This window comes from Chiloscyllium plagiosum, chromosome 19 (assembly GCF_004010195.1).
Source record: "Chiloscyllium plagiosum isolate BGI_BamShark_2017 chromosome 19, ASM401019v2, whole genome shotgun sequence".
NCBI classification, from domain to species: Eukaryota; Metazoa; Chordata; class Chondrichthyes; order Orectolobiformes; family Hemiscylliidae; genus Chiloscyllium; species Chiloscyllium plagiosum.
Window position 1 is genome coordinate 3578830 of NC_057728.1, and position 24366 is coordinate 3603195.

Sequence of the window (24366 nt, forward strand, 5' to 3'; positions counted from 1 at the left end):
TCATTGAAAAAAACATGAGGATATTCAGGAATTCTGTGCTTTTTAAGGCAGGCATTTTCATGATATACCTTCCAACAAATCCTCAAATTTAACCTCTTTCTTCTCACACTAACGTAACGCTCAGTGGCACAGTGGTGCCCTTGGTTTTTGAATATTTTATTCAGCTTCTTTTTCATAGAGGATTACTTGGGTCAACCGATGACATGAGACTGAGTGCCAGCAGGGCATTCAGTTTTTCGAGCTGCCACGTCGTTTTCAGTCGGGTTTCAAAACAATCCGACAGAAAAAAAATCACTTTGGTCTTACAAAAAAAAAGGCATGGAGCATTTTGAAATAACACAACAAACGCCAGTATCCTGTCACCAAGTCACCATTTATCTGTACATGCTGACACTGATCCAACTCCCTCAGAGCCAACTCTGAGAGTGAACAGAACCCCTTACACTCTTCTTTATTATTTTTTTCTTTTTTTTTCTTTTGTTTTACAGTGAAAGACAACACTCTTCTTTATATCTGTCAGCCAGGACTCCCTGATTGGACCAGGTTAACAGCCCCAATCAGGGAACTCGCGCTCTATGAGGTCTGCTTAGCTGACCTCACTACCAACACTACACCTTTATTGACTGGATGGCTCATTCACATCTTTGAGTTGTACCTTTTGTCAATCTTGTCAGATAGCTCTCAGAGTTTGGAGACTGTTTCTCCATCGACACCGCTGTACATCCTATGGCTTGGAATGTAGCAAAGGCCTTAATCTTCTCATGTGTGAACTTCTCCCTTCTCGCTTTCGGAAAAGTGCCGACCTCCCCGGACCGAGTTAGCAAAGCAGGGGAGATCACTCCCAATCAGCATCTCGAGGCATCAGAGGAGAGCCCTGTTTAAATAGAATGTTGGAAATTTACGGTATACAGGGAGGCCTTTTGCCTCATCATACCCATGTTAGAACGGATGACCTGAGCAATTCATCTCATTTTGTACCCAGGGTCCTCAGGATTCTTGCCAGCAGTTTCAACAAAGGGAGACCAGGGATTGGGGTTTGAAATCACTCAGATTTTGGAAATCCCGACCTTTACAATGTATCAGTGCCCATTAATATTGCATTTAAAGCTCAGCATGTAGACTCTTAATTAAAACGAGTGAATTAAATATACTGAAGTGTAACAAGGCTAATGAGCTGGCAATGCTGCAAGCCAGACGATACTGCGTGATTTGCAGCCAGACTGCGAGAGTTGTGTGTGTATCTCAGATGCCAGCTTCTCTGCCCGAGCTGTTCCGAGATGCAAATTCACAGATTGCAAGCGTGCCTGGTCTAACTGGCTTCTCAGCCCCCCCTTTGATTTGACTACAGCAACAAAAGTTAAAGTTTTTAATTGAGCAAGGCTAATTGTAATGGTATGACATAAGAACTTTCAGAAGTTCGTTGGGGTAGAGTGGAGGTAATGGGACATCTGAGAATTGTGAGGCTTTCAAAGGTGTGACAACAAGAGGCCGAGGTGTGGCAGATGGAGCTTAATTTAGATAAATGTGAGGTGTTTCATCTTTGTAATGCAAACCAGGGCTGAATTAATATATTAATGGTAGGATCCTGGGGAGTGTTGCCGAACAAAGGGATCTTGAGGTACAGGTTCATAGTTCCTTGAAGGTGGAGTTACAGGTATATAGGGTAGTGAAGAAGGCATTGGTACACTGGTCAGTGCATGGAGTATAGGAGGTGGGACATCATGTTCACGTTGTACAGAAGGTTGCTGGTGAGGCCTTTCCTAGAATACTGTGTCCAGTTCTGGTCACCCGGTTATAGTTGAAAAGTGTGGTGCTGGAAAATCACATCAGGAGGTTATGCTCGAAACGTCAACTCTCCTGCACCTTGGACGCTGCCTGACCAGCTGTGCTTTTCCAGCACCACACTCTTCAACTTTGATCTCCAGCATCTGTAGTCCTTGCTTTCTCTTTGCCTTGTTATAGGGAGGATATTATTAAACTGAAGAGGGTTCAGGAAAGATTTACCAGGATATTGCCAGGAATACAAAGAGGCTGGTCTCGGCTGGGACTTTTTTCACTGGAACGTCGAAGATTGAGTGACAACCTCATGGAGGTTTATAAAGTCATGAGGGAGATAGGTGAGGTGAATAACAGGTGTCTTATCCCTGGAGTGGGGGATTTCAACACTAGTGGGTATATTTTTAAGGTGAGAAGAGAAAGACTTAAAAAAGACATGGGGCAAACCTTTTTGCGCTTCGGCGGGTCGGTGTGGACTTGTTGGGCCGAAGGGCCTGTTTCCACACTGTAAGTAATCTAATCTAATCTGTAGTCCTTGCTTTCTCTTTGCCTTGTTATAGGGAGGATATTATTAAACTGAAGAGGGTTCAGGAAAGATTTACCAGGATATTGCCGGGAATACAAAGAGGCTGGTATAAGCTGGGACTTTTTTCACTGGAACGTCGAAGATTGAGTGGTAACCTCATGGAGGTTTATAAAGTCATGAGGGAGATAGGTGAGGTGAATAACAGGTGTCTTACCCCTGGAGTGGGGGATTTCAACACTAGTGGGTATATTTTTAAGGTGAGAAGAAAAAGACTTAAAAAAGACATGGGGCAAACCTTTTACACAAAGAGTGGTTCGTGTTTGGAATGGACTTCCAGAGGAAATAGGTGACGGTGAGGTCTACAGGTGTCGGATATCAGAGTTGAGTTTATGTTGCTGGAAAATCACAGCAGGTCAGGCAGCAATCCGAGGAGCAGGAAAATCGACATTTCGGGCCGGAGCCCTTCATCAGGATGAAGGACCCCGGCCCGAGACATCGATTTTCCTGCTCCTCGGATGCTGCCTGATCTGCTGTACTTTTCCAGCAACACAATTCCAGAGGAAATAGTTGATGCAGGTACAGTTACAACATTTCAAAGACATTTGGATAAGTACATGAATAGGAAAGGTTTGGAAGCATATGGGCCAAGCGCAAGCAGGTGGGACAAGTTTAATCAGAAATCACAGACTGGTTAGACGGAAGGGTCTGTTTCTATGGTGTATGACTCGATGACTCTATCCTGTTCAGTTCGCCCCACCTCAGTCCTAAATATCCTATCCTCTATCCTTAGACTGGTTCTTGACTCATCAGGAGCATCTTTCCTGTGTTTACCTTATTTGCTCCTGTTAGAATTTTAAAATTGTATCAGGTTCTCTGCTCTTTCATTTCACGATCAAGGCTGTTTTGATCGACATGTTCCTAATCTTTCTTCATCGAGTTTACCATTGAATTTGCCCATTACAATTAGCACATCAGTGGATTTAATTGGATCATAACATATCAGGAGATGTGATGGAGTGTTGGAGCTGGAAATGAATTGCAAAATGAGAATGATGCATGAGACGGTGAAATCTTTGACTGATAGGAAGAACAGGATAACAACACTTAAATGAGATAACTGGGAAAATACTGCAATTGAAAAGAATGCAGTTGAATAGGATTGTTAAAAAATCAGAATGATTATCTAAATCATGAAAGATCTCAAGGTATAGAGGCAAACAATGAACCAAACATTATGCTGTCAGACACAAAGAATATTTCAAATTGATGAGTGCAGGCCCAATTTAGGATAGAGATGAAATAGGAGCAGAACAGTTAAAAGTATTTGAAGAAACCAACTTAGGAGCAAAACCAGAAATTTGAAACCAAATACATACCAAAGTGACTTGAGGCATTCATTAGAAGTTAAAGCAATATATAAGGTTAATGAGTCATCTCATTAAAGTAATATTGAAATTCATTACAAAACGAAATGCCACATTTGAAGCAGGAATTAGTGAATTGCAATCTGGATTTAGGCTTGAATGGAACCAAAGTACCATCTCCAATAAATATTGGGAAGTAGATAAGAACATAAGCTTCGCAGACCATGAAAAAACATTCAATCATGTTTATTGCCAAAAGTTAGTTGACATGTTGCTAAAATGTGACATTGACAGTAAAGGTGTGAGCTTCATTCAGAGTCTACATGGGGACCAAATAGCGAGCATTAGACCACAATCAGATATATGGGAAATGGGGACTGCAGATGCTGGAGAGCATCGTCATTTATGAATGTCAATTTCACCAGTTTCCTCATCTCCCCTCCTCCCACCTCATCCCAGATCCAACCTTCCAGCTCAGCACCCTCCTCTTGAACTGTCCTACCTGTCCACCTTCCTTCCTATCTATCCACTTCACCCTCCCCTCTGACCTATCACCATCACCCCCATCTACCTATAGCCTTCCCAGTAACCTTCCCCCATCCCATCCACACCCTCCTGTTTATCTCTCAGCCCACTTCCCCACCCCCCACATTCCTGATGAAAGGTTTATTCCTTAGATGCTGCCTGATTTGCTGTGCTTTTCCAGCGCCACACTTTTCGACCACAATCAGATATGTGTCCAGTGAAGAAAGGCTGTGTACTGATGCTGCAATTATTCAACCTGTGCAGAGAACATACACCATAGAACAATACAGCGCAGTACTGTCCCTTCGGCCCTCAATGTTACGCTGACCTATGGAACCAATCTGAAGCCCATCTAACCTACACTATTCCATTCTTGTCCATATGGCTATCCAATGGTCATTTAAATGCCCTTAAAGTTGGTGAGTCTACTACTGTTGCAGGCAGCGCGTTCCAGGCCCTTACTACTCTCTGAGTAAAGGAATTTCCTCTGACATCTGTCCTATATCTATCATCCCTCAACTTAAAGCTATGTCCCCTTGTGCTAGCTGTCACCATCCGAGAAAAAGGCTCTCACTGTCCAACCTATCTCACCCTCTGATTATCTTATATGTCCCAATTAAGTCACCTCTCAACCTTCTTCTCTCTAACAAAAACAGCCTCAAGTCCCTCAGCCTTTCCTCAGAAGACCTTCCCTCCATACCAGGCAACATCCGAGTAAATCTCCTCTGAACCCTTTCCAAACCTTCCTGTAATGTGGTGACCAGAACCGTACACAAAACTCCAAGCGCAGCAGCACCAGAGTTTTATACAGCTGCAGCATGATCTCATGGTTCTGAAATTCAATCCTTCTACCAGAGAGCAAAAACTCATATGAGTCGGTTTGTAGATACAAGAATTAAAATTGGAGACAAGACATAAACTTTCAATATTGCAATTACACAATTTCGACTAGATTAGATTCCCTACAGTGTGGAAACAGGCCCTTCGGCCCAACAACTCCACACGGATCCTCCAAAGAGCAACCCACCCAGACCCATTCCCTTACATTTACCTTTGCACCTAACACTATGGGCAATTTAGCGTGAACAATTCACCTGACCTGCACATTTTTGGACTGAGGGAGGAAACCGGAGCACCTGGAGGAAACCCACGCAGACACAGGGAGAATATGCAAACTCCACACAGACAGTTGCCCGAGGCGGGAATTGAACCCGGGTCCCAGCGCTTTTCCATGAGAAAAGGCTGACGCAGTATTGTACATCAAATAAAATCTCAAATAGTTCGACCAGGTAAGGAGGGTGGGGTGATTCCTCTATTGTCCCATCCCTTGTTCCATTAAAGCCAAACTTATAAATTTCACCAGAATGTGTTGCCAATTCAGTGTGCTCTTGACCATGTGCGGGTGAGTAGAAAGAGTTAGCCAGGTGAATTTCCTTGATTTAAACAAGTCAGCTGTTAGTTTTCTTGTGCTAAAACCCATCCAGGTAAAAATTTTAAAATCAAAATAAGGCTTCCATAACTCACACACAAACGTGCAAACCGAGCTTGTAAGAATATGAACGACTGAGTGGGAGGTTAACCGTGGGTAATGAAAATTCCAACACAAGGAAAAGATAGCTAAAAGTTCAGCAGTTGTAGAACAGGAGGCTTTGGTCCTCTGATCACCAGCAGGAGGAACCTTTTTTAACAGTGAAAGCCCTGCACATGCTAATGATTAAGAACTCTGTGTCTGGATTGTATTCCAGAAACTAGGGAAAATGCATTGATTGACATTAGGGATCATTGAGACAGCTGATTACCAGCTGTTCAAAGTTTCTTTAACAACCATTTCTCCCTTCATGTAATGAGTTAAAAAATCACACAACACCAGGTTATAGTCCAACAGGTTTATTTGAGAGTGCAAGCTTTCAGAGCACTATTCCTTCATCAAGTACGTTACAGATTATAACATCTTTTTGAGGCTTTCCATTAAGATTATAAACCCAAATTTCTCCATAATGTCAAATACCTGATGTTGCAGCCAGGTCTCTGCTATTAGTCCCCTTTCACTTTTCTGATGTCTTCGTTTCACGTAATGAAGCATTAAAGAAGTGCAGTACATTGTCATTATAACAAGCTCTTTGTGAGTTCAGCATTTTGCATGGTTATGTTCTCCATAATACTGGGAATCGCACAGGAAATATTAATTCAGACAACAAAGTCCATTCGCCATTATAATGAGTTATAGTGGAAGTTCAGACTCTTCTTGTTTTAAAAATAATTAGATATTTAAATGGCACCTTAGCCCTATTAATATACATCTGTGCACAAATTAATTAGCAAGTGCCCTTATTGTGTGTTTATTCGGTGGGTAACGGAGCCATATGAGTTGAGACTTGACTCTCACTGGCAATGGAGGGTTAACTCATAAACTAGAGGATGGTAGGCGTTTTACTAACTGATGGGTCAGTTGGATAGTCGTAATTTCAGAAGGAAAAGAGGACTGAGCTGGCCTTTGATGTCTTTCACAGTTCCAAGCTCAGCTGTGAGAGATTTAGTGGCCAGGAAAGGGATCACAAAAAGAAACAAAGACACCAGGAAAGCATAAGGTATCAATAGCTGAGAGCAGAGAGCTGGCCACAACATCAGGTATTTGATTTTGTGGAGAATTTTGCTTTTTAATGGGAAACCTCAAGAAGATGTCGTGATCTGTAATGTACTTTGTGAAAGCTATAATAATATTCTGGTGGTTTCTAATTGTAACATAAAGGAAGTTTGTGGATTCCAGTGAATTGAAGATCTATGTTGGGTTTATTTACAGCTAAACTAATTTATACAACACAGAATAATCTTGAGACACAGCTATAGTGAACAGAGCCTGGAGCCAGTGATCATGTGATAATATCAGTTACTTGGCTCACTTGCATTTTGCAATCTTGAAGGGACATATTTCAAAAGTAATAGCTCAAGACAAATAGATTTCACAATAATTTACAAATACTTGAAAAGTGAAACCTTTCAGAGGGTTTACTAAGAGTGGGGCAGCTCAGTGTTTAGCACTGCTTCTTACAGCACTGGGTTCGATTCCACCAGCGTGCCACTGTTCTCTGTGGAGTTTGCAAGTTCTCTCCATCTCTGTGTGGGTTTCCTCTGGGTGCTCCGGTTTCTTCCCACAGTCCAAAGATAGAACATAGAACAATACAGCACAGAACAGGCCCTTCGGCCCACGATGTTGTGCCGAACATTTGTCCTAGCTTAAGCACCTATCCATGTACCTATCCAATTGCCGCTTAAAGGTCACCAATGATTCTGACTCTGCCACTCCCACAGGCAGCGTATTCCATGCCCCCACCACTCTCTGGTTAAAGAACCACCCCTGACATCTCCCCTATACCTTCCACCCTTTCTCCAAAGTTTCCACATCTTTCCTAAAGTGAGGCGATCAGAACTGCACACAGTACTCCAAATGTGGCCTTACCAAAGTCCTGTACAGCTGCAACATCATCTCACGACTCTTGAATTCAATCCCTCTGCTAGTGAACGCTAATACACCATAGGCCTTCTTACATGCTCTATCCACCTGAGTGGCAACTTTCCAAGATCTATGAACATAGACCCCAAGATCCCTCTGCTCCTCCACCTTACTAAGAACCCTACCGTTAACCCTGTATTCCGCATTCTTATTTGTCCTTCCAAAATGGACAACCTCACACTTGACAGGGTTGAACTCCATCTGCCACTCCTCAGCCCAGCTCTGCATCATATCTAAGTCCACTTGCAGCCGACAACAGCCCTTCTCACTATCCACAACTCCACCAATCTTCGTATCATCTGCAAATTTACTGACCCACCCTTCGACTCCCTCTTCCAAGTCATTAATGTGCAGGTTAGGTGGATTGGTCATGGGAAATGCAGGATTACAGGGATGGAGTGGATCTGGGTGGGGTGCTATTTGGAGGATTGGTGTTGACTTGATGGGGCAAATGTTTAGATCAGAGTGGTGCTGGAAAAGCACAGCAGGTCAGGCAGCATCTGTGGAGCAGGAAAATCGATGTTTTGGGCAAAAGCCCTTCATCAGGAATCTGATGGGCCAAATGGCCTGTTTCCATGCTGTAGGGATTTTATAATTCTGAATGTTATATGGGATAAATTGAATTGCCACTACAGTTGTGTAAGACTGAATGGCCTTCTTCAAGCTGTACTGTTTAACGATTTGTTGAACAGCCAGTTCTCATAGAATCATAGAATGCTACAGTGTGGTAACAGGCCATTGGCCCAACATGTTCACACTGACCCTCCAAAGAGTAACCCACCCAGAGCCATTCCCCTATTACTCTACATTTACCCCTGACTAATGCTCCTAACCTACGCATCCCTGAACACAGTGGGCAATTTAGCATGGACAATTCACTTTTCTGCACTGTTTCCAGTTTGACAACATTCCTGCTATAGTAGGATGGGCCGGGAATTGCATGCAATATTCCAAATGTGGCCTGACCAATGTCCTGTACAGCTGTAACGTGACACCTCCACTTCTGTATTCAGTGCTCTGACCAATCGAGGCAAGCGTGCCATTGCTTTTCTTGACTCAGTGGTTAGTCTGAAGGGCTTGTAAACAACAGTGGAATAATTGCCTCCCCATTCACATTGAGCTTTCACACAGAGGGAATTACTCTGCTGTGTCAGCTCCTAGCACCTCACATCTGAAATTGGTACTCATAATTGTTCTTTTACCCATGTCAGCTGTGTCTCAGTTGGTCACCTCCTTGCCTTTGTGTCATAATGTTGTGGGTTCAGGTCCTATTTCAGGGTGTGACCATAAGAAAAACTTTATAGTCATAGAGTCATAGTCAGAGACTCATATTATAGTGACATTTCCGTGCCGTAGTGGGGCGTGTTACATTGTTGGGGGTGCCGTCTTCTTATTGCATGATTAAAATGACACCTCACCTCTTTGCCCAGGTCCCATGGCACTGCTTTGAAGAAGGGCAGGAAGACGATCATCGTGGCATGACAGCAGAAGATGGGCATGGAGTATAACCATGCCCCAGTAGCAAAATTACGCAAGGTCACCCACAGCTTTTCTCAACCAGCCCTACTTGTCAAGTACAAACCAGATCTGCTTTCGTCTGCTGAACCATTGAAAGAGTGAACCCGCAAGACAATATAGTGCCCTCTACATTGGCAGCTTTCATCCATAAGTCTCTTTTACTGATATGTTTACAAACAGTTATTCGGCTAATCGCCTCAAATGGAAATCCTGATTACTCAGTGCAATTGCTTGTCAACATTTCAATCATGGAATTAGATGCAATTATCAGATTTCTATAGCGTCTCGCAGTTTTCAAAATTAATTGCTGTCGAAACAAGACAGCCCATAATAGCAAAGAGAAATGGGAGATTAGCTGTGGATGCACAGCACTCCGTCCTCCAGCAGCTACTGGTAGTGTAAACCTTAGCTCTCATTAAAATCGTGTGCACTTGTGTGAACCAAAAGAACTTGTTTGGAATGAGTCGATGTCTGAAAACACAGGGCAGTTATGACTTCCATGGGCATAGACAGGGCAGGGTGATGCCTGTGGTGAAGTTGGGTGGTACCAGTGAAGACTGGTGTGGTAGCAATGCATGTGAAGAATATCCTCTGGGACCACAGACCTGTAGTGAGTAAGACCAGAAGTGCCTCTGGTTGTCGGCATTGTGCCTACAAGTGGTGCCAGATCCTAATATCAGTGTGAAACACTGACAGAAATTGCTGGAGAAACTCAGCAACCACAGGCAGAAAACAGAGTTAATGTTTCGAGTCCACTGACCCTTCTTCAATGTGAAAAGCTCTCAGGTTAGCTGCGTATTGAAGCTGATTTCATGGTCCTCCATTATGAGGCTCTGGTCTCAATACCGGGAAGCTGTGGCTTGCCTGGGAGCACTTCTGCCTGGAAATCAGGATGTTGTCGCTTGTACACAAGTGTCTAGGCCGACACTCCAGTACAATGCCACTGAAATGCTGCACTGTTGTAGGAGCTACCTTTTCAGGAAGGACAACAAACTGAGGTCCAGTCTCTCCTCCACCCTTCCCCAGGCAAGTGCATAACGTGCCACAGCGCAAGTGTGAAGATATAGACTCCTACTCCGGTGCTCTGGCCAATATGTAACCCTTGAGCAATATCAAGAAAAGCAGATGATCTTCTCTGGTTGGCTTCTACCACTCAGAGTCAAATATTTCTTCACCTGCAATGCAGGGGTAACCCATATCTGGTTCTTCAGCTGTGAATTTCACAGCAACTAATGCTTGAACCTTGGCTACTACGCATAAGTACTTCAGATCACTAGACTCACCTTCCTTAACAAGAACTCGCAGAGCAGGGCTAACTCCTGCTGCTGTGCATCCATAAAAGGAGAAGACACAACACATCTTTTGCTTTCAGACTGCCTACTTTCTCCCATTGTGTTTATAGTCAGGGAAAGCTCCCAAAAGATTATAGTTCATTTTGTTGTATATTAATCCATTTTATGTCCATCACTTTGAATTCCTCTTCATCAAGTGTGACATTCTAGGATCTCTCACTCTCTTCCTTCTCTCCAAAGAGCCACTGAATTTACATCCAGTTTAGCCTTCTAACCTATGGGAATGAAAGCGTGATTTATCCATGGGTAATCTGGAGTTATGATCATGGCCATGCCGTGCACATGTTATGAAAGGCTCGACACAAATTAAACTTTTCCTTTTCTATTAAACATCAGGACAGTTTAACACAACTTACTTGTGTGACATCTCAACACCAGCTATTTCCGCCCAGCCTCTCTGAGCAAGTTCAACACTGTCAAATTCTGCATTGAACGGTCAGCCATCCACTTGAGACTCAGTTCATGATAACTCAAAAGGTTTGTTCCATTCCTCATCTTGACATTCCTGAAGAAGGGCCTGTGCCCGAAACGTCGAATCTCCTGTTCCCTGGATGCTGCCTGACCTGCTGTGCTGTTCCAGCAATAAAGTTTCAACTTTGATCTCCAGCATCTGCAGACCTCACTTTCTCCTCATCTTGACAAAGGCTTGCTTTATCCCATTGGGCTACGGGGCATGTGAGGCAAGCCTGAAGGGTAGTGCGTGCAGCCTCACAGCACCTTAAGCCCTCCATTGAGATGCTTCAGCATTCAATACTCCTCACTGTATCACGGCAGTAACAAATACAGCAGCAACAATATCACCATCACAAACACATAACCCAGGAGAGCCGCAGCATTCACAACATGTGCTCGCATCCTCTCGGTGCATAATTAACATCTTTTTGAGTTTGGAAACATTAATATTTCATTTCTTTAGCCCAGTATGTAAATATTAAATTGTTGAAATATTGCAAAATGTGCATATGCTGTTCAATTTTCACATAATTTCGAAAACGATTAACATTCATCCCTCGTATAACCCTGCGTCATCTCTGCCACCACCAGTTCTGCTTTCCCCAGTTGAATTAGAAAATCTCTTGCATTGTTGGGGTTTTGAATTGGCAGAGCCAACATTTCCCCTTTCCCTGGTGAAGGTAGTACATTGACACTGGTAATAATGTGTGGTTTGATTACACAAATCGTGCTTTGATTAGTTTTGCAGATTAGTTTTCAGTAAGGTGCCTGCACTTAGTGAAAGAGACAACTTTAATCAGAATCAAAGGATTTAATAGGAATGGTAAATAGGACTTTACAAATGGTTTTCTAAAGCTTTAAACAGATAAAAAGTTAGCCTTAGTTTACAAAACAATCATTTATCCAAATTTCTTTTACACCTTAAATCAGTTCACATGTATGATGATTAAAGGCTAAATTCAAATTCAAATTGATACAAACGTTTCTCAAAATTCCTTTCGCCTGGAGCAGCTGAAGCGCATGTCATGTAGGGACAACCACAATGCTGTTGGGGACGGAATTCCAGGATTTTGACCCAGCGACAGTAAAGGAAAGTCAATTTCCAAGTCGGGGTAGGGGGGAGGTTGTGTGTGGCTTGGAAGGGAATTACAGGTGGTGTAATGTATCTGCTGCCCTTGTCCTTCGAGATGGACTGTCAGTAAATGTCAGTGTTATATGAGAACAGCTTGGCATGGATTTTAGCTAGATGTAGAGCATGAGTCCTTAATAGGCGAGCTGGAACATTGTTGATAGGATCTATAGCCACCACTGTAACCAGGGAGTTCAGCCATTTCTTCATTTATAGTTAGTGTGATTGGACATTGTTCCTATGTGACTGTTCTCTTGAAAATATCAATGGCGGACACAATCACCAGGGAGATCTCAGGGAGGAACATATTATTGGCTAGCACCAGGAGGTGTGTCTACATTGTTAATGCGTCTCTCACATCTCCACCCAATGCTTTTCTCTTTCTATATTTCTTGCACCTTTTTGCTGTCAATGTTATTCATCCAGGGGACTTCTCGGAGTGTTTGAATGGTAGCTTGGTTTGTTTAGCAGCATTCCCTCTCGCATCCAGAGTCAGAATCGAGTCAGAAAGCCTTGTTCCAGTGTCCTCACATAAACTGGAGAAATGCGGTCAGAGGGAGGCTCTATCAAACACTCTTTATATAAATGCAATCTCCCTCTTTGCAACAGAGAGCAGACTGAAACACAGTCTGATTAATCGTGGGGTCCAGCCAGTGTAGCTTGTGCCCCCGGATGTGCTTCATTCATTTCACCTTTGTGAGTGCTGTTCCTGTTTGCTTCCGACGCCTAGAGTGATGATGCTGTGGCTGTAAGAGGTGTATTTCATCTGAACGAGAGGTGGGAGCAGTCTGTGGTAACATAAACAGTTTGGGAGGTCTTGGGTTTTCTCTAAAAGTTGGAACAATAGAAGCCACCTGGATGGGTGTGTCCAGCTCTCACAGACTAGGATTTAGAGTCATAGAGTCATCGAGATGTACAGCATGGAAACAAACCCTTCAGTCCAGCCCGTCCATGCCGACCTGATATCCTAACCCAATCTAGTCCAACCTGTCAGTACCCGGCCCATATCCCTCCAAACCCTTCCCATTCATATACCCATCCAAATGCCTCTTAAATGTTACAATTGTACCAGCCTCCACCACTTCCTCTGGCAGCTCATTCCATACACGTACCACCCTCTGACCCTTAGGTCTCTTTTATATCTTTCCCCTCTCACTCTAAACCTATGCCCTCTAGTTCTGGACTCCCCGATCCCAGGGAAAGGACTTTGCCTATTTACTCTATCCATGCCCCTCATAATTTTGTAAACCTCGACAAAGTCACTCCTCAACCTCCAACGCTTCAGGTAAAACAGCCCAAGCCTGTTCAGCCTCTCCCTGTAGCTCAGATCCTCTAACCCTGGCAACATCCTTATAGATCTTTCCTGAACCCTTTCAAGTTTCACAACATCTTTCCAATAGGAAGGAGACCAGAATTGCACGCAATATTCCAACAGTGGCCTAACCAATGTCCTGTACAGCTGCAACATGACCTCCCAGCTCCTGTGCTCAATACGCTGACCAATAAAGCATACCAAATGCCTTCTTCACTACCCTATTTACCTGCAACTCCACTTTCAAGGAGCTATGAACCTGCACTCCAAGGTCTGTTTGTTCAGCAACACTCCCTAGGTGTATAAGTCCTGCTAAGATTTGATTTCCCAAAATGCAGCACCTCACATTTATCTGAATTAAACTCCATCTGCCACTTCTCAGCCCATTGGTCCATCTGGTCCAAGTCCTGTTGTAATCTGAGGTAACCTTCTTCGCTGTCCACTACACCTCCAATTTTGGTGTCATCTGAAAACTTACTAACTGTACCTCTTATGCTCGGATCTAAATCATTTATGTAAATGACAAAAAGTACAGGGCCCAGCACTGATCCTTGTGGCACTCCACTGGTCACAGGCCTCCAATCTGAAAAACAACCCTCCACCACCACCCTCTGTCTTCTACTTTGAGCCAGTTCTGTATCCAAATGGCTAGTTCTCCCTGTATTCAATGAGATCTAACCTTGCTAATCAGTCTCCCATAGGGAACCTTGTTGGACAGCTTGCTGAAGTCCACATAGATCACATCTACTGCTCTGCCCTCATCAATCCTCTTTGTTACTTCCTCAAAAAACTCAATCAATTTTGTGAGACATGATTTCCCACGCACAAAGCCATGGAAACTATCCCAAATCAGTCCTTTCCTTTCCAAATGCATGTACATCCTGTCCCTCAGGATTCCCTCCAACAACATGCCCTCCACCACCGTCAGGCTCACTGGTCTATAGTTCCCTGGTTTGTCCTTACCACCCTTCTTTAAAGCGGCACCACGTTAGCCAACCTCCAGTCTTCCGGCACCTCACCTGTGACTATCGATGATACAAATATCTCAGCAAGAGGCCCAGCAATCACTTTCCACAGAGTTTTAGGGTACACCTAATCAGGTCCTTGTTGACAGTGAGGTGGAAGTTGCCATATTTACTGTTCGAGATCGGTAATTAGAACATTCAACTGAATCAGAAGGAGAAATGAGTGACATAAAAACAGAAGGTGCTGGAGAAACTCAGTAGATCTGGCAGCATCCATGGAGAAGGAGACAGACAGTTACACTTTGACTCCAATATGATTCTTCTTCAGGGCTGAAAACAGCTGGAAAATAGTGATTACAAGGTTTACTCCACGCAGACACGGGGAGAATGTGCAGACTCCACACAGAAAGTTTCCCGAGGCTGGAATCGAACCTGGGTCCCTGGCGCTCAGTGCTACCCACTGAACCACCTTGATTGAAAGAAGAACAAAGTTAACCTTGCTTCACCAAGATGGTGTGTTTGGGGTCTTAGAGGACGAAGAGGGAAGGAGGTCTCCCTTCGTCTCCTGCTCTGGAGACCCACGCTATCTCTTCCCCTTGCTTCTCTGACTCTCTGACAGCAGCATAAAAATCACTATTTTCCAGCTGTTTTCAGCCCTGAAGAAGAATCATATTGGAGTCAAAGTGTAACTGTCTGTCTCCTTCTCCATGGATGCTGCCAGATCTACTGAGTTTCTCCAGCACCTTCTGTTTTTATGTGTCTGCGTGGGTTTTCTCCGGGTGCTCCGGTTTCCTCCCACAGTCACAAAGATGTGCAGGTCAGGTGAAATGGCCATGCTAAATTGCCCACAGTGTTCAGGGAAATATAGGTTAGGTGCATTAGTCGGGGGTATGTAAATGAATAGGGTAGGGGAATGGGACTGGGTGGGATCCTCTTTGGAGGATCAGTGTGGACTTGTTGGACCAAATGGCCTGTTTCCACACTGTAGGGATTCTATGATCAACAGACAGCACCTTCCAAACCCACAACCAACTCCCAACTGGAATGACAAAGATACATAGGAACACCATCAGCTGCAAGTTCCGTCCAAGTCACTCACAATCCTGATTTGGATTAAAATCCTGAATTCCCTCCCCCAGGGCATTGTGGGTTTAATTGCAGCACATGGGTTGTCGTGGTTCACGAAGACAGCTTACCACCACCTTCTCAAGGGCAACTAGGGATGGCCAATAAATGCTGGGGCCAGAATAAAAGAAATAGACATTTCCTCACCTTTCATAGTCCAAGCACAAAGTACACCTTTTCAGCACAACGTTTTAAAAAATGAAGTTCTCTGACTGTAATATTTATAAATTGTCCTGTCAAAATGGTTTAATTACTCAGTCCTTGTCCTCTGAAGTCTTGAGGTTCTCCTGGCTTTCCTTCTCTCGAATCTGTCCCTGAATTTATTCTTGTCTGAATGAAATTAATTCTGAGCCCTCACCTCCTGTTAGAGAGCTCTGCGAAAAGTTACATTTCTGACCCTTTCAGGTGCTTTGCAGCTGTGCCTGATGAACCTATTCACAATGGCAGCTTAGCTTTTCTGAGATGAGAGCTGTCTGTTTTACTTCTGTAATTTCCCCTTTTGACCGTTGTGCTGTTTGCAAGAAGTATTCTCCCTGCCATCCGCTTTCCCTCACAGATCTTTAATCCTAAAGTCTTCATTCATTTCCCACAGAATCTCGTTTGCTGAGGCCATCATTTCTTACTCAGCATTTCTGTTTATTTTCTCTTTACCAAGTCCACCCAATTCTCCCTGTGCCTCTTACCAAGCTCAGGGTGAAGGTTTGTCTTTTGATTAGTGGACTCACTCTTTGCTGCTCCTGATTCTTGGCATTTTAGCCACTGGCTTTTTGTGTGTCTTCATAGAATTCCTATAGTGTAGAAACAGGCCATTCAGCCCAACAAATCCACTGTGACCCTCTGAAGAGCCTTTGGCCCAAACTCACACCCCCACCCTATCCATGTGTCCCTGCATTTCCCATGGTTAACCAAGCTAACCTGCACATCCCTAGGCACTATGGGCAATTTAACATAGTCAATCCACCTAACCTGCATGTCTTTGGACTGTGGGAGGAAACCAGAGCAGCCTGCAGAAACCCACACAGATACAGGGAGAATGTGCAAACTCAACAAAAATAGCTGCCTGAGGGTGGAATTGAACCCGGATCACTGATGCTGGGAGGCAGCAGTGCTAACCGCTGAGCCATGGTGCTGCCTATGGTCTACTTAAAGTGACAAACTCAACTTTCTTCAATTGCTCTATTGTCTTTCTTTTGAGTCAAATGGATTCTATGTGTCCGCTGATGATGACCATGTGGTTTGCATTGTTTGTATTGTATGATGAGTCTAAGGCCAGTCTAATTATCAACGATGGATGATAGACCATAGATGAGTCTCAACAGAGGAGGCAGTTGTCTGATGTAACAAGGTAGCTTATTGCATTGTAGCAATAGGTACAGCTTGCATTAACCTACTAGGCACAATTACTTATGGCTGTAAGGAGCTGTGCAGAATACATCAGCTCTGGTGTTTGTACAGATCGCAGCTATCTCCAGGAACCCAAAGACAGTGTGATACCATCAGATTTGGTGGAGTTGAATGGAATATGAACCTTGATTTCCGAACCGTACAGCTTCTACTGAGCTTTCAGTTTGATTAGACCAACATTACTTCGTTTGTATCTGATTGGTACCTTAAAAGGAGTTGCTTATTGTGTTGGTCTATGTGCCGGTAATACTGGAGTTATCACCATATTGTCCGACTAACGAAGGCTTTTCACCCACCGCTATTCCCAGCCCAACATGGGTTGGACTTCCTAAGCCATGTTGAGTCATATCTCAGCTACTAGATTAGAGTGGTGCAGGAAAAGCACAGCAGGTCAGGCAGCATCCGAGGAGCAAGAAAATCGACATTGCCTGAAAAATTGATATAGACTCTGATCTCCAGCATCTGCAATCTTCACTTTTGCCTGTATCTCAGCCACTGCTGCCTCACCACGATGCAGATTCGATTGTACGCTCGAATGTCTGTCCGGAGTTTGCTATTTCTCTTTCTGTCTGCGTGGATTTCCTCCCACAGCCCAAAGCTGTGCAGGTTAGGTGGATTGGCCATGCTAAATTACCCATACTGTCCAGGGATGTGCAGACGGGATGGGTTAGCCATGGGAAATGCAAGATTGTGGGGATGGGCTAGGTCTGAATCGGAAGCTCTTCAGTCGGGCGGGGTGGACTCAATGGGCCAAATAGACTGTTTTCAGGGATTCTCTAACTTTATTCAAATACTGGGCCTCAATTTTTCCCATGCCTGTCCTATTTGGCCCACAGATGGAGCTGTTGAGAGTCTGTTAACAAGCCTGAATCAGATTCTCCCAGTCTCCACAAGGCTTCTGATCAGATATTTCTTTGAGCTCTCTAACAGCCCTCCACTCATAGAAAAGATAAATCTTTTATATCTCTTTCTATGAGTCACTTATTGGGAGTGCTGTCACCATCAGTCAGCTTGAGACACAGACTACTTCATGACCGAGTGGACTAAGCTATCCTGATGTGATGCTCCATCTAGCAACCTAGTATAGTTTAATTAGGCTTTGGAAATGATCCAACCTTTGTAGATGGCCATTCACACATCTATATCATGGACATTCAAAGTTCCCAAGGAACAAATTTGAAAATATCCCTTTCTTGAGGAACGATAATAATGAGGAAGCATTTACCTCAATTCAAATTAAAGAGTCGAAACAGATTTCCACTGAATCAGAGTGTTACAAAGAATAAAAACTTCCATTTCTATAGCAGCTTTTATAACCTCAGGATATCCAAAACAAACTTGCAGGTAATTAAACACTTCTGAAATGTGGTTGCTAAATATTAGAAATGTCACATCTCAAGTTGAAGGAATAAAATGTCACATCTTTAAATTCTGTTTAAGTAGTACTGAAAACTTGTGCTCCAGAATTTGCCGCTGTCCTAGCCAAGCTGTTCCAGTACAGCTACAACACTGGCACCCACCCGACAGGGTGGAAAATTGCCCAGGATACAGTGGGTTTTGTCCGGGTGCTCCAGTTTCCTCCCACAATCCAAAGATGCGCAGGTCAGGTGAATTGGCCATGCTAAATTGCCCATAGTGTTAGGTGCATTAGTCAGAGGGAAATGGGTCTGGGTGGGTTACTCTTCAGAGGGTCGGTGTGGACTTGTTGGGCCGAAGGGCCTGTTTCCACACTTTAAAGAATCTACTCTAAAAACCCGTACACACAAAGCAGGCCAAATCGAACCAGAATTTCACTCACATGTGCAAACGAACTGGATCAGGGGACCCTGTATAAAGCACAGAGTGTACCTTACAGCATCTTATCTGAGTACCATTTAATGGCAAATCTGCATGCTGTCATCAACAAGAATTTTAATCAGTGGTACAGCTCTTTGATGCCACACTCGGTCAAATGCAACCTTGATGTCAGAAGCTGTCAGTCTCACCTCCCCTCTGGGATTCAGCCCTTTAGTCCATGTTTGAACCAAGGCTGGAATGAGGTCAGGAGCTGAGCGGCCCTGGCAGAATGCAAGCTGGGTGTCACTGAGCAGGTTATTGCTGAGTAGGTGTTGCTTGATAGTATTGTTGGGGTCACCTTCCATCACTGTACTGATGATCGAGAGTCGAGTGATGAGTTGGGTTGGATTTGGCCTATTTTGTGTGTACAGGTCTTTCCTGGGCAATTTTCCACCCTGTCGGGTGGGTGCCAGTGTTGTAGCTGTACTGGAACAGCTTGGCTGGGGCAGCGGCAAATTATGGAGCACAAGCCTTCAGTACTATTTCCAGAATGTTGTCAGAACCTGTTGCCTTTGCAGCTTCTAGTGCCTTGAGCTATTACATGATACTACGTGGAGTGAATCAAACTGGCAGAAGACTAGTATCCGAAAAAGGACTAGGAGCAGGAGTAGGCCATTCAGCCCCTCAAGCCTGCTCTGTCATTGGATATGATCACGGCTGACCTCACCTTGGCCTCAACTCCACTTTCATGCCCACTCTCCATAGCCATTCCACCCATTACACATTAAAAATCTATCTGTCTCACCTTAAGTTTACTCTAGGTAGTGAATTCCGCAGATTCTGAATCCTTTGAGACATGTGATTTCTCTGTGATGCTGGGGGACCTCTTCAGGAGGCCAAGATGGATCATCCACTCAGCACCTTTGGCTGAAGATTGCTGCAAAAGCTTCAGCCTTCTCTCTTGCACTAATGTCCTGGCTCCCCCACTACTGAGGATTGGGATATTTGTGGAGCCTCCTTCACCAGTGAGTTGTTTAACTATCCACCATCATTCGTGACTGGATATGACAAAGTTTAGATCAGATCCATTGAAATCACTTAGCACTGTCTGTCATCTGCTGCTTATGCTGTTTGGCATGCAAGTAGCCCTGTTTGGTAGCTTTACCAGGTTGATACCTCAGTTTCAGGTCTGCCTGGTGCTGCCCCTGGCATGCCCTCCTGCAAGCTCCACTGAACCAGAGTTGATCCCCTGATTTGATGGTAATAGTTGAATAGGGGATATGCCAGGCCATGATGCTACAGATTGTGCTGAGGTACAATTCTGCTGCTGGTGATGCCCCCCCAGCGCCTCATGGATGCCCAGTCTTGAGATGCTACACCTGTTCAAAGTCTGCCTCATTTAGTGCAGAGATAGTACCACACCACATAAAGGCAGTATTCTGTCTCCACAAGCACTATGTAGTTATCGCTCTAACCAATACTGTCATGGACAGATTCATCTACAGCTGACAGATTGGTAAGAGTGAGGTCAAGTATATTTTTCCCTCTTGTTGGTTCCCTCACCACCTGCTGCAGACTCAATCTAGCAGCTATGTCCTTTAGGACCTAACCAGCTCTATCAGCAGTGCTGCTGCCAAACCACTCTTGGTGGTGTACATTGAAATCCCTCACCCAGAGTGCATTCTATACCCTTGCCACCTTCAGGAGGCCTTGCAACCTTGCCACCTTGCCACCTTGCCACCATGTTGTTCACCATGAAGAAGTACTGAGTCATCAGCTGAAGGAGAACGTTCCGTGGTAATCAGCAGGAAGTTTCCTTGCCCTTGTTTAACATGGAGCCATAAGATTTAATGGAGTGCAGAGTCAATGTCTCTGAAGAAAACCTTGCGACCATTTCAAAAGAGACCCTTTGTAGCCTCTCAGCATTCCCACCTCCCATTTTCCATCCATATGGTGAACTGAACTCGATATGGACGATTATTTGCTATGAATAAATGACTTTCCTAGCATTTGGCCTCTCTCCCTATGACTACGCATCACTAAATCCTATTGACCTGGATGATTTAATGAATATATCCATAAGAACTCAGAGATCTCGGTCCAGTGGTGTTTGCTGTTGGCTGGATCTCATTCAGTTTGGGCCCCTATAGTTTGTTGCTTTCCCCAGATTCATGACAGCACTTTTCACCCATGTTTTGTCCCAGTCTCCCAGTATGTCCCTATTGGTGGCACGGTGGCACAGTGGTTAGCGCTGCTGCCTCACAGCACCAGAGATCTGAGTTCAATTCCTGCCTAGGGCAACTATCTGTGTAGAGTTTGCACATTCTCTGCGTGGGCTTCCTCTGGGTGCTCTAGTTTCTTCCCACAGTCCAAAGATGTGCAGGTTAGGTGAATTGGCTATGCTGAATTGCCTGTAGTGTTAGGGGAATGGGTCTGGGTGGGTTGCTCTTCGGAGGGTTGGTGTGGACTTGTTGGGCTGAAGGGCCTATTTCCACACTGTAAGTAATCTAATGTATCCTATTACAATGGGTCTGCTGTTTTATTATCATTTGTGTCCATTCCCAATTTGGTATCGTAAGCAAATCAGGAAGCTCTATTTTTGTCTGTTCCTTCCCTGGTCATTAAATTGCATTGAAAATACAGCATTCTGGGAACCAGTCCATGTGATACCTGCTAATGACCTCTTTCCAAATAGATGCTTCCCTTGATAACTACCCATTAACGTCCATTGACTCATTCAGTTAATTGTCCACTTGAAAACCATTTCAGCTACTCCACACCTTGTAAAACAAATTACTACCTGCTCCTCTTGTCATAAAGCCTTGCTGAAGTCACAGCATATTCAATCTAAGTGCGTCTCATCAACTCACTCCATTAAATTGTCAAGGAGTTCCAGAAAATTTGTCGAGCAAGATCTATAAAGTCAAGCTGACTCCTTCTTCTCAAATTTCCTTCATCGTGTTGTCTTTCGGGATTCTTTAAATCATTGTTAAAACTTCCAATGTCAAGCTCAGACTGTCAGAGTTATCCTCCAAGACTGTTTTAGAGACCATCATCACATTTTCCAACTCGTGTTGCTTGGCATAAATGCTCAATTCCCTCAGGATTGGCCTTTTGCTGATTCTTTAAGCAGCTGAAGAGAAAGGAACTGATAGATGTGTGAAAATCTGGATTAGCGAGACTCCTTGTAGAGAGGATAAACAAATACAGGCAGGTTAGGATCAGTCTGGCACTGTGTTATACTGGCTACGCAATACTCTACACATTGTTCATTAGGATAGAATGCCATGCTATGATTTTACATATTTTCCTTGATTATATCAGTATCTAATCAATTTAACTCATCTTTGTCTCATAAATTCCAATCCTGCATAAGAACGGCTGATCTAGTTGCGAGAATTGGCATAAAGAGGCCAACAAAAATCCCCTCTGTCCTTTAAACAGTGTTTAACTTATCACTTCAGTGTTCAATGAAGGAAGGGAAATCTGCCATCCTTATCCAGTCTGGCTACACAGACCCACAACATTGGCTTTCAACTGCCCTCTGAAATAACCTAGCAAGCCACTTAGTCACATCAACCACAACCATGTCTCAACAAAGAAATGAAACTGGATGGATCAGCTGGCCTCGACCTAGACACCAGAAAGGACAATGACAGAAGCAGCCCTGCACAGTCCTCCTTCCTAACATCTGGGGGTTGGTGACAAAACTGAGAGAGCTCTCTCACAGACTGGTTCAACACCAGCCTGATATAGTCATGCTCACAGAGTCATGCTTACAGACAACATCCCAGTCACCATCATCACCATCCCTGGATATGTCCTGTTCCACCCTGGGGCAGCACGGTGGCTCAGTGGTTAGCACTGCTGCCTCACAGCACCAGGGACCCGGTTTTGATTCCCACCTTAGGCGCCCGTCTGTGTGGAGTTTGCACATTCTCCCCGTGTCTCTTCCCATGATCCAAAGATGTGCAGGTCAGGTGAATTGGCCATGCTAAATTGCCCATAATATTAGGTGCATCCATCAGGGGTTAATATAGGATAGGGGAATAGGTCTGGGTGGGTTAGTCTTTGGAGGGTCGGTGTGGACTTGTTGGGCCGAAGGGCTTGTTTCCATACTGTAGGGAATCTAATCTATGTTGAGTCAGATGACCTGTTGCTCAGATGCCTATGTATTTACACACCCCTAACAGAGAGGCAGCAGGGTGGTAGCTGGAACAGACAACCAATTTCAACTTGTTAGAAAATGGAGAACTGCCACATTAACTTTTAGTCATCCTCCTACCCTGTACTTATTAATGTTTTAAGCATTTTTCTGTCTCCAGGGTATCAAATTTACAATCTTTGCCTTTATTTTCATATCCATCTCTGGCTTTGCCCCACACTCCCCCTGTGTATCCTGCCATGTCTATTGGTCTCCTGTATACATCACCATCTCCTTGTAGCTTTCTGGCGTGGGCTGCAGATTCTAAAGCTGCAGTGCTCCCCCACCACACAAGCCCTGGCTCTCCACTCCTTCCTCCATCTTTCTAGTCAAACACCATCTTCCTCAAGTCAGTTACAGAATTGTAGAATCCCTACAATGTGCAAGCTGGACATTCAGCCCATCAAGTCCACAGGGAGCCTCTAAAGGGCATTCCACCCAGACCTACCTCTCTACTCTATCCCCATAACTCCACACATCCCATGGCCAATCCATCTAACCTGCATATCGTTGGATTGTGAGAGGAAACTGGAGCACTCAGAGAAAACCCACACAGACACGGGGAGAATGTGCAAACTCCACACAAATAATTGCCTGAGGATAGAATCGATCTTCGGTCGCTGATGCTGTTAAGTAGAAGTGTTAACCACTGAGGCACCATGTCCTGACTGATTTGATGGCTATTCCTGCTTGATTTTCAATCATGAAGCAGCTTAGGTCCTTAAGTATGTATGAAGATAGGTCTTTTCATTAGCACGCCTGCCTTCAATGCTCAAACCATTCAGTACAGAAGTTGGGACGTCATGTTGAGGTTGTATAGGACTTTAGTGAGGCCTCTTCTGAAATACAGTTTCCAGTTCTGATTGCCATGTTATAGGCTGTATATTATTAAGCTGGAGAGGGTTTGGAAGACATTTACCAGGATGCTGTCAGGGAAATAGAAGGTTTGAGTTATAAGGAGAGACTGAATAGTCTGAGACTTCCATCGCTGGAGGATAGGAGGCTAAGGGGCGACCTTATAGAGGTTTTATAAAATGATGAGGGGTTTCGATAAGGTGAATGGCGGGTGACTTTTCCCTAGGGTGGGGGATTTCATGACACAGGGGCATACTTTTAAGGTGAGAGGAGAAAGATTTTAGAAAGGCATGATGGGCAATTATTTTTAACATAGAGAGTGGTTCGTGTGTGGAATGAACTGCCAGAGAAAGTGATGGATGAGAGTACATTTTGAAAGACATTTGGATAAGTATGTGAATAGGGAATGTTTGGAGGGATATGGGCCAGGAGCAGGCAGGTTGCTCTAGTGTAGTATGGGATTATGGTCAGCATGGATTGGTTGGACTGAAGGGTCTGTTTCCGAGCTGTATGACTCTATGATTCTTTATTGGTATGTGTGGAAATCCGTAGAACTATATCGTAATGGGTA